At 43.7% G+C, this 10,718-nt stretch overlaps 3 non-coding genes across 3 annotated transcripts; all 3 read right to left on the bottom strand.

The window, feature by feature from the left end:
- Window positions 1–5,003: 5,003 nt before the first annotated feature.
- Window positions 5,004–5,085, bottom strand: trnas-aga (transfer RNA serine (anticodon AGA)). The gene has a single exon. It is a non-coding gene; the product is annotated as a tRNA-Ser (tRNA).
- A 3,640-nt stretch (window positions 5,086–8,725) lies between these two features.
- trnas-aga (transfer RNA serine (anticodon AGA)) lies at window positions 8,726–8,807 on the bottom strand. Its single transcript has one exon. It is a non-coding gene; the product is annotated as a tRNA-Ser (tRNA).
- Window positions 8,808–10,245: 1,438 nt separating this feature from the next.
- trnar-ucg (transfer RNA arginine (anticodon UCG)) lies at window positions 10,246–10,318 on the bottom strand. Its single transcript has one exon. It is a non-coding gene; the product is annotated as a tRNA-Arg (tRNA).
- Window positions 10,319–10,718: the final 400 nt, after the last annotated feature.

Below are 10,718 nucleotides of genomic sequence, written 5' to 3'. Positions count from 1 at the left end.
TGGAGTTGAGGAACAGTGAGGAATGAACTCACAAGCATGTGTAGTTTACAAGCCCACTCGCAGTAACCACAAAGCGAAATAAATCGTACAAGGAAAAAATATTGTGTGTGAGTGACGAAAATGGCAATAGTCATGCGTGATCTTAACTTCCCATCTAAAACTCTCGGTTCCATTGTAAAAACGTTTGGAGAACAATAATCAAAAAAATCCCACATGTCCCATAAAACATCACGAGGGATATCTTGGTAATTGATTACTCTACTGGTGACTTAATTTCCCTATTTTCTTGAAAACCATCTCTTTAATTGTGAGCATCAGAAAAGGCTTTCTTTTGGCAGCAAGAAATAAATATGTGATTAACCTTTGTTCGTTTCATGTATAAGAACACTGAGACTCCTCTGCACTGCACATCTTTTGCGTTTCTATCGATTTTAATAGTAGCGTGTCTTTTGATTCTTCCCAACAAAGTATATGAACTCGCATTCCCGACATGAAACTGCATCTGCCAAGAATGCTCTAATTGTTGGACGGAATCCTGAGGAACAGAATGTACATGTATTTGGAAAGACAAGGATTGATTCGGGACAGTTAACATGGCTTTGTGCGTGGGAAGTCATGTCTCACAAACTTGAATGAATGTTTTGAAGTAACAAAGAAGATTGATGAGGACGAAGCAGTAAATGTGATCTATATGGACTTCAGTAAGGCGTTCAACAATGTTCCCCATGGGAGACTGATTGGCAAGGTTAGACCTCATGTAACAGCAGTGGACCTAACACCGACCCTTGTGGTACGTCGCCAGTACCTGGACACCAAGAAGAACATGTTCCATCAACTATAACAATGTTTTCTATTGGCAAGCCAATTAATGATCAAAGCTCCCATCTCTCCCACAATTCCATTCCATCGCATTTTATATAATAGCCTATTGTGGGGAACCTTATCGAACAACTTGCTGAAACCCATATCCTCCACATCAACCGGTTTACTGTCATCTCCCTGTTTGGTCACTTTGTCAAAAAAGTCAATAAGATTCGTTAGGCAAGGCCTACCCATCACAAAACCGTGCTGACTGTCCCTGATCAGATTTTTCTTTTCTAGATGGTCATAAATCCTATCTATAATAACCTTTTCCAACACGTTACTAACAACTGCAGTGAGACTCACTGGTCTGTAATTAGCAGGGTTGTCTCTACGACACTTTTTGAACACGGGAACAACGTATGCTATGCTCCATTGCACAGGCACTATTCCTGTAGATAACGATGATTTGACGATCGATGCCAAATGCTCATCAATCTCTTCCCTTGCTTCCCAGAGGATACGAGGACAGATCCCATCCCCAGGGGACTTGTCTGTTATCACATTCTGCAGTATTTCTATCACCTAATCCTTGTGAACCTCAATCTCTAGTACTCTGGACGCAGGTATCTCAGTATCTTCCTCTCCTTTCATACCTTTGCTGTCATTTGTAAGCTGCGAGACACCAATGTAAAAGAAGAAAAGCACAAAGGTAGGAAAAGATATTTGCAGGCAAACTGAGTCAAAATTATTTATTGAAAGGAAAGGAAAATCACACTTGGCAATTTGCCATATCTCTGTGCGAACATGACCAGCAGAAGTAAGCAAGGGAGCTATTGATTTGAGTATTCTCGGACCTGAAGCAAACAAAGGTTAGTGACACATTCATTTCTTTTTCTGGCGAACGAAATGATCTTTCCTGATGGTTACAATGAAAGAGATGGTTCCCAATAAAAGACAGAGATTAATTCGCATGTAGATATATTTCAATGTGACACGATTCATTTTCAGTCCCTAATTACCCCAGAGATGGAGGAGGTGAGTTACTTTTCTTCACTCTTCAACTCCTCAGCACGGAGGTACAAACATGAAACCGCTAGAGATGGACTTCTTGAATTGGGAACCAGAGACACTGAAGAAACTAGGCAAAAGTGAGGACTGCAGATGCTGGAAACCTGACTTTAGATCAGAGTGATGCTGGAAAAGCACAGCAGGTCAGGCTGCATCCGAGGAGCAGGAGAGTCGACGTTTCTGTTGCCAGTCATGCTCCGCTGCACAAACAATTTTCGTTTTTGGCTCAGATTTCCAGCACCTGCAGCTATTTCTTTTATGTTAACCTTCATAATGTTTTGGACAAAACCAATGACCTGCCAACATCGGAAAATCGGCAGAAGTACTGGTACACCGATAAGTTTGCTGAACAATACAACCATTCCATGAGCGGGAATACGATCCGGGCCACGGTGCTGAGAGTACCGAATCCTCACAAGTAAATAACAAGACAAGGCGATAGATACTATCGTATTTGGTGTAAATAAAACACCCTGTCTGAACATTTTCGTTGCAGATTTTTTTCAAATTGTCTTCGAAAATTTACAAAGTGGGAAAAGGCCATTCCGCCCGTGTGCATTGCGGCTAATCAGAGAGCCATGTATTCCAGTCGCAGTTTCGAACTTTGGCCCAAAGCCTCGTGTGTTCTAATGTTTCCAGGTCAAATGTCAATGAGGTTATCCTATGTTCTTACATTGCACAATAATGGGACAGAAGTATAACGAATTGTAACTCTTTTGAGGAACTCATGCTCATTTTCACCCACAGAGGGAGACACACCAGAAGATACCGCCAAACTGACGGAGGTGTCCGTTGTGGAGAGCTGGAATTTGAAATGGACAATAGGACAAATGCAAGCTTTACATGCGGAAGCACAGAGGAGATGTTCCGAGAGAACTTTACAAGGGGAGCATCAACGTATACCACGGTTAAAGCGAAATATCCCCCCTCGAGCCAGGTAGGACACGAACGTACAATCATCTGATCCGAAGTCAGACGCGTTATCCATTACGCCACTGGCCCAAGAGACAAACCTGCACTTGGCAGAATGTCGATATGTAATGCCATGGACTTTCACGGAATCAGAATTAAAAAGGTGAACAAGCACCGAAGATAATCACCAACATTGCTTCACTTCGAAGTTTCCAATTTGTGAAGCAGTGCCTTTCACTGGCAAAGGAGAGACATTTGTCCTCAGCTGCCTGCTTCAGGGTCGCCTCTTTCTCTGCTGGAAGTTTCAATCGTTTTATTCACAGTCACGACGCGATTTCATGATCCACTCCAGTGAAAAAGTGTCATGGTGTCGTCCAAACAAGACCCTGCAGAAACTCGGCGAGAAACCTCTGGTCATTTCGAGCTCAGGATGTGGAATTAGACGAGATGCGTGACACCTTTTATTGGCGCTGCCACTTCACTGAAATTAGCGGCTCAAAACGAGCCGTTGTAAGCATCAGCTTGATTTGTACCTTCCTGCATTGCATTTACTCAACAAAATCAGATCGCTCCCATCCGGCCCAGCTGACTTATCTATTTTCACACTCTGCAGTATTTCTAATATCTCTTTCTTGTGAACCTCAATCTCTTCTCGTCTAGACGCAAGTAGCTCTGTATCTTCCTCGCCAACATTTTCATTTTCTATAGCGAACACTGTCGAAAAATATTTATTTAGTGCTTCCCCTATCTCCTCTGACTCCACACACAACTTCCCACTATTATCCTTGATTGTCACAAATTTAACTCTCGTCATTCTTTTATTCCTGACATACCTATGGAAAGCCTTAGGGTTAACCCTGATCCTATCTGCCAACAACTTCTCATGACTCCTCCTGGCTCTTCTCAGCTCTCTTTTTAGGTCTCTCCTGATATCGTCGGAACCCTCGAGCGCTCTAACTGAGTTTTCACATTTTGTCCTAACATAAGACTTCTTGTTCTTCTTGACCAGGGATTCCACTTCCTTAGTAAACCACGGCTCACGCGTTCTATATCTTCCTCCCTGCCTGACAGGTACATACTTATCTAGGACACACAGGAGCTTTTCCTTGAATAAGCTCCACATTTTAATGTGCTCACCCCCTGCAGTTTCCTACCCCATTCTACGCTTCCTAAATCTTACCTCATTGCATCGTAATTTCCCTTCCACCAGCTGAAACTCTTGCTCCGTGGAGTACACCTATCCCTTTCAATCACGAAAGTAAACCTGAGAGAATTGGGATCGCTGTCTCCAAAGTGCTCACCTACTTCCGAATCTAAAACCTGGCCAGGCTCGTTACCCAGTACTAAATCGAAAGTGGCTTCGTCCCTTGAAGGCATGTGTACGTACTGTGTCAGGAAGCCCTCCTGCACACACTGGGCAAAAAATGACTCATCTATAGTACTCGTACTGTAGTGATCCCAGTAAATATTTGGATATTGTCTTGAGTGTTCCAGAGTTTTTCATTGTCCCAGAGTCCAGATGAAGTTTGCATTCCTCACGTACGTGAGCGAGAATGACTTCAATGTCTCAGATCAGTTCCTGTCCCGAGAACATCAGAGTCAATGTCCCGTCCTCTACTCGGTCCGACAGTTCACACTTCTTCATTCTCCTCTGATTCCATTTCCCAAAGAGTTTCTCAAGATTTACAAAGCTGGAGCCTAAATTATATGGTTTGCTTCATAAACATTTTTTCAACTGCCAACTGACAATATTTTCACAGTATCTCTTCACAATCCTCTGGCTTGCACCATGTCCAGGGATGAGAAGTCCCGTTTGGTGGAGAGATTCCCGAGGCTGATGAGTTTCACTTTGGAACAAAGATGGTTAAGTGGCGATTTCCTGCGGTTGTTTCTAATGATGGGAGAGGGAGCGGTGGGGAATGAGCACTTTGACGAGCAGGAGGAAGTGTTGCCACTGACCCGAGTCAGAGAACAGTGGACAGGGATGAAAGGAATCTAATGAAAAGCAGCACTTCTGCTCAGGATGTTCAATAACAGCTGCAAAACCCGATGTGTCGAGCAGTGTATCTGGAAAGAGAAACAGAGATAATGTTTTAAATATGGAACATTTCTGATGTAGAACTCGAGTTTCCCAAGTCTAATCAAATTACCGGCCTGGTTCACAAAATAGTTTTTCTGAACTTTGAGCGAAAATTGTACCAGCAGGAATGCATTCATAACGTAGTCAGCAGGATTTGAACCTACGTGGGGAAACACCAATGGATTTCTAATCCATCGCCTTAACCACTCGGCCATGACTACAGACGGCTCAGGTGCGTTGAGCAGTGACCTAATCAGCCGTGATCTCATTGAAAGCTACCGTTGACTTGATGAGCGAAATGCTCCCATCTCCTTTCATACCTTTGCTGTCATTTGTAAGCTGCGAGACACCAATGTAAAAGAAGAAAAGCACAAAGGTAGGAAAAGATATTTGCAGGCAAACTGAGTCAAAATTATTTATTGAAAGGAAAATCACACTTGGCAATTTGCCATATCTCTTTGCGAACATGACCAGCAGAATTAAGCAAGGGAGCTATTGATCTGAGTATTCTCGGACCTGAAGCAAACAAAGGTTAGTGACATATTCATTTCTTTTTCTGGCGAACGAAATGATCTTTCCTGATGGTTACAATGAAAGAGATGGTTCCCAATAAAAGACAGAGATTAATTCGCATGTAGATATATTTCAATGTGACACGATTCATTTTCAGTCCCTAATTACCCCAGAGATGGAGGAGGTGAGTTACTTTTCTTCACTCTTCAACTCCTCAGCACGGAGGTACAAACATGAAACCGCTAGAGATGGACTTCTTGAATTGGGAACCAGAGACACTGAAGAAACTAGGCAAAAGTGAGGACTGCAGATGCTGGAAACCTGACTTTAGATCAGAGTGATGCTGGAAAAGCACAGCAGGTCAGGCTGCATCCGAGGAGCAGGAGAGTCGACGTTTCTGTTGCCAGTCATGCTCCGCTGCACAAACAATTTTCGTTTTTGGCTCAGATTTCCAGCACCTGCAGCTATTTCTTTTATGTTAACCTTCATAATGTTTTGGACAAAACCAATGACCTGCCAACATCGGAAAATCGGCAGAAGTACTGGTACACCGATAAGTTTGCTGAACAATACAACCATTCCATGAGCGGGAATACGATCCGGGCCACGGTGCTGAGAGTACCGAATCCTCACAAGTAAATAACAAGACAAGGCGATAGATACTATCGTATTTGGTGTAAATAAAACACCCTGTCTGAACATTTTCGTTGCAGATTTTTTTCAAATTGTCTTCGAAAATTTACAAAGTGGGAAAAGGCCATTCCGCCCGTGTGCATTGCGGTTAATCAGAGAGCCATGTATTCCAGTCGCAGTTTCGAACTTTGGCCCAAAGCCTCGTGTGTTCTAATGTTTCCAGGTCAAATGTCAATGAGGTTATCCTATGTTCTTACATTGCACAATAATGGGACAGAAGTATAACGAATTGTAACTCTTTTGAGGAACTCATGCTCATTTTCACCCACAGAGGGAGACACACCAGAAGATACCGCCAAACTGACGGAGGTGTCCGTTGTGGAGAGCTGGAATTTGAAATGGACAATAGGACAAATGCAAGCTTTACATGCGGAAGCACAGAGGAGATGTTCCGAGAGAACTTTACAAGGGGAGCATCAACCTATACCACGGTTAAAGCGAAATATCCCCCCTCGAGCCAGGTAGGACACGAACGTACAATCATCTGATCCGAAGTCAGACGCGTTATCCATTACGCCACTGGCCCAAGAGACAAACCTGCACTTGGCAGAATGTCGATATGTAATGCCATGGACTTTCACGGAATCAGAATTAAAAAGGTGAACAAGCACCGAAGATAATCACCAACATTGCTTCACTTCGAAGTTTCCAATTTGTGAAGCAGTGCCTTTCACTGGCAAAGGAGAGACATTTGTCCTCAGCTGCCTGCTTCAGGGTCGCCTCTTTCTCTGCTGGAAGTTTCAATCGTTTTATTCACAGTCACGACGCGATTTCATGATCCACTCCAGTGAAAAAGTGTCATGGTGTCGTCCAAACAAGACCCTGCAGAAACTCGGCGAGAAACCTCTGGTCATTTCGAGCTCAGGATGTGGAATTAGACGAGATGCGTGACACCTTTTATTGGCGCTGCCACTTCACTGAAATTAGCGGCTCAAAACGAGCCGTTGTAAGCATCAGCTTGATTTGTACCTTCCTGCATTGCATTTACTCAACAAAATCAGATCGCTCCCATCCGGCCCAGCTGACTTATCTATTTTCACACTCTGCAGTATTTCTAATATCTCTTTCTTGTGAACCTCAATCTCTTCTCGTCTAGACGCAAGTAGCTCTGTATCTTCCTCGCCAACATTTTCATTTTCTATAGCGAACACTGTCGAAAAATATTTATTTAGTGCTTCCCCTATCTCCTCTGACTCCACACACAACTTCCCACTATTATCCTTGATTGTCACAAATTTAACTCTCGTCATTCTTTTATTCCTGACATACCTATGGAAAGCCTTAGGGTTAACCCTGATCCTATCTGCCAACAACTTCTCATGACTCCTCCTGGCTCTTCTCAGCTCTCTTTTTAGGTCTCTCCTGATATCGTCGGAACCCTCGAGCGCTCTAACTGAGTTTTCACATTTTGTCCTAACATAAGACTTCTTGTTCTTCTTGACCAGGGATTCCACTTCCTTAGTAAACCACGGCTCACGCGTTCTATATCTTCCTCCCTGCCTGACAGGTACATACTTATCTAGGACACACAGGAGCTTTTCCTTGAATAAGCTCCACATTTTAATGTGCTCACCCCCTGCAGTTTCCTACCCCATTCTACGCTTCCTAAATCTTACCTCATTGCATCGTAATTTCCCTTCCACCAGCTGAAACTCTTGCTCCGTGGAGTACACCTATCCCTTTCAATCACGAAAGTAAACCTGAGAGAATTGGGATCGCTGTCTCCAAAGTGCTCACCTACTTCCGAATCTAAAACCTGGCCAGGCTCGTTACCCAGTACTAAATCGAAAGTGGCTTCGTCCCTTGAAGGCATGTGTACGTACTGTGTCAGGAAGCCCTCCTGCACACACTGGGCAAAAAATGACTCATCTATAGTACTCGTACTGTAGTGATCCCAGTAAATATTTGGATATTGTCTTGAGTGTTCCAGAGTTTTTCATTGTCCCAGAGTCCAGATGAAGTTTGCATTCCTCACGTACGTGAGCGAGAATGATTTCAATGTCTCAGATCAGTTCCTGTCCCGAGAACATCAGAGTCAATGTCCCGTCCTCTACTCGGTCCGACAGTTCACACTTCTTCATTCTCCTCTGATTCCATTTCCCAAAGAGTTTCTCAAGATTTACAAAGCTGGAGCCTAAATTATATGGTTTGCTTCCTAAACATTTTTTCAACTGCCAACTGACAATATTTTCACAGTATCTCTTCACAATCCTCTGGCTTGCACCATGTCCAGGGATGAGAAGTCCCGTTTGGTGGAGAGATTCCCGAGGCTGATGAGTTTCACTTTGGAACAAAGATGGTTAAGTGGCGATTTCCTGCGGTTGTTTCTAATGATGGGAGAGGGAGCGGTGGGGAATGAGCACTTTGACGAGCAGGAGGAAGTGTTGCCACTGACCCGAGTCAGAGAACAGTGGACAGGGATGAAAGGAATCTAATGAAAAGCAGCACTTCTGCTCAGGATGTTCAATAACAGCTGCAAAACCCGATGTGTCGAGCAGTGTATCTGGAAAGAGAAACAGAGATAATGTTTTAAATATGGAACATTTCTGATGTAGAACTCGAGTTTCCCAAGTCTAATCAAATTACCGGCCTGGTTCACAAAATAGTTTTTCTGAACTTTGAGCGAAAATTGTACCAGCAGGAATGCATTCATAACGTAGTCAGCAGGATTCGAACCTACGTGGGGAAACACCAATGGATTTCTAATCCATCGCCTTAACCACTCGGCCATGACTACAGACGGCTCAGGTGCGTTGAGCAGTGACCTAATCAGCCGTGATCTCATTGAAAGCTACCGTTGACTTGATGAGCGAAATGCTCCCATCTCCTTTCATACCTTTGCTGTCATTTGTAAGCTGCGAGACACCAATGTAAAAGAAGAAAAGCACAAAGGTAGGAAAAGATATTTGCAGGCAAACTGAGTCAAAATTATTTATTGAAAGGAAAATCACACTTGGCAATTTGCCATATCTCTTTGCGAACATGACCAGCAGAATTAAGCAAGGGAGCTATTGATCTGAGTATTCTCGGACCTGAAGCAAACAAAGGTTAGTGACATATTCATTTCTTTTTCTGGCGAACGAAATGATCTTTCCTGATGGTTACAATGAAAGAGATGGTTCCCAATAAAAGACAGAGATTAATTCGCATGTAGATATATTTCAATGTGACACGATTCATTTTCAGTCCCTAATTACCCCAGAGATGGAGGAGGTGAGTTACTTTTCTTCACTCTTCAACTCCTCAGCACGGAGGTACAAACATGAAACCGCTAGAGATGGACTTCTTGAATTGGGAACCAGAGACACTGAAGAAACTAGGCAAAAGTGAGGACTGCAGATGCTGGAAACCTGACTTTAGATCAGAGTGATGCTGGAAAAGCACAGCAGGTCAGGCTGCATCCGAGGAGCAGGAGAGTCGACGTTTCTGTTGCCAGTCATGCTCCGCTGCACAAACAATTTTCGTTTTTGGCTCAGATTTCCAGCACCTGCAGCTATTTCTTTTATGTTAACCTTCATAATGTTTTGGACAAAACCAATGACCTGCCAACATCGGAAAATCGGCAGAAGTACTGGTACACCGATAAGTTTGCTGAACAATACAACCATTCCATGAGCGGGAATACGATCCGGGCCACGGTGCTGAGAGTACCGAATCCTCACAAGTAAATAACAAGACAAGGCGATAGATACTATCGTATTTGGTGTAAATAAAACACCCTGTCTGAACATTTTCGTTGCAGATTTTTTTCAAATTGTCTTCGAAAATTTACAAAGTGGGAAAAGGCCATTCCGCCCGTGTGCATTGCGGCTAATCAGAGAGCCATGTATTCCAGTCGCAGTTTCGAACTTTGGCCCAAAGCCTCGTGTGTTCTAATGTTTCCAGGTCAAATGTCAATGAGGTTATCCTATGTTCTTACATTGCACAATAATGGGACAGAAGTATAACGAATTGTAACTCTTTTGAGGAACTCATGCTCATTTTCACCCACAGAGGGAGACACACCAGAAGATACCGCCAAACTGACGAAGGTGTCCGTTGTGGAGAGCTGGAATTTTGAAATGGACAATAGGACAAATGCAAGCTTTACATGCGGAAGCACAGAGGAGACGTCCCGAGAGAACTTTACAGGGGAGCATCAACGTATACCACGGTTAAAGCGAAACATCCCCCCTCGAGCCAGGTAGGACTCGAACTTACAATCTTCTGATCCGAAGTCAGACGCGTTATCCATTACGCCACTGGCCCAAGAGACAAACCTGCACTTGGCAGAATGTCGATATGTAATGCCATGGACTTTCACGGAATCAGAATTAAAAAGGTGAACAAGCACCGAAGATAATCACCAATATTGCTTCACTTCGAAGTTTCCAATTTGTGAAGCAGTGCCTTTCACTGGCAAAGGAGAGACATTTGTCCTCAGCTGCCTGCTTCAGGGTCGCCTCCTTCTCTGCTGGAAGTTTCCATCGTTTTATTCACAGTCACGACGCGATTTCATGATCCACTCCAGTGAAAAAGTGTCATGGTGTCGTCCAAACAAGACCCTGCAGAAACTCGGCGAGAAACCTCTGGTCATTTCGAGCTCAGGATGTGGAATTAGACGAGATGCGTGACACCTTTTATTGGCGCTGCCACTTCACTGAAATTA

Source organism: Chiloscyllium plagiosum, unplaced genomic scaffold, assembly GCF_037043375.1.
Source record: "Chiloscyllium plagiosum isolate Xiang-an unplaced genomic scaffold, Cpla_swu_hap1 HiC_scaffold_40, whole genome shotgun sequence".
NCBI lineage: Eukaryota > Metazoa > Chordata > Chondrichthyes > Orectolobiformes > Hemiscylliidae > Chiloscyllium > Chiloscyllium plagiosum.
This window is presented reverse-complemented; position numbering and strand designations above follow the sequence as displayed.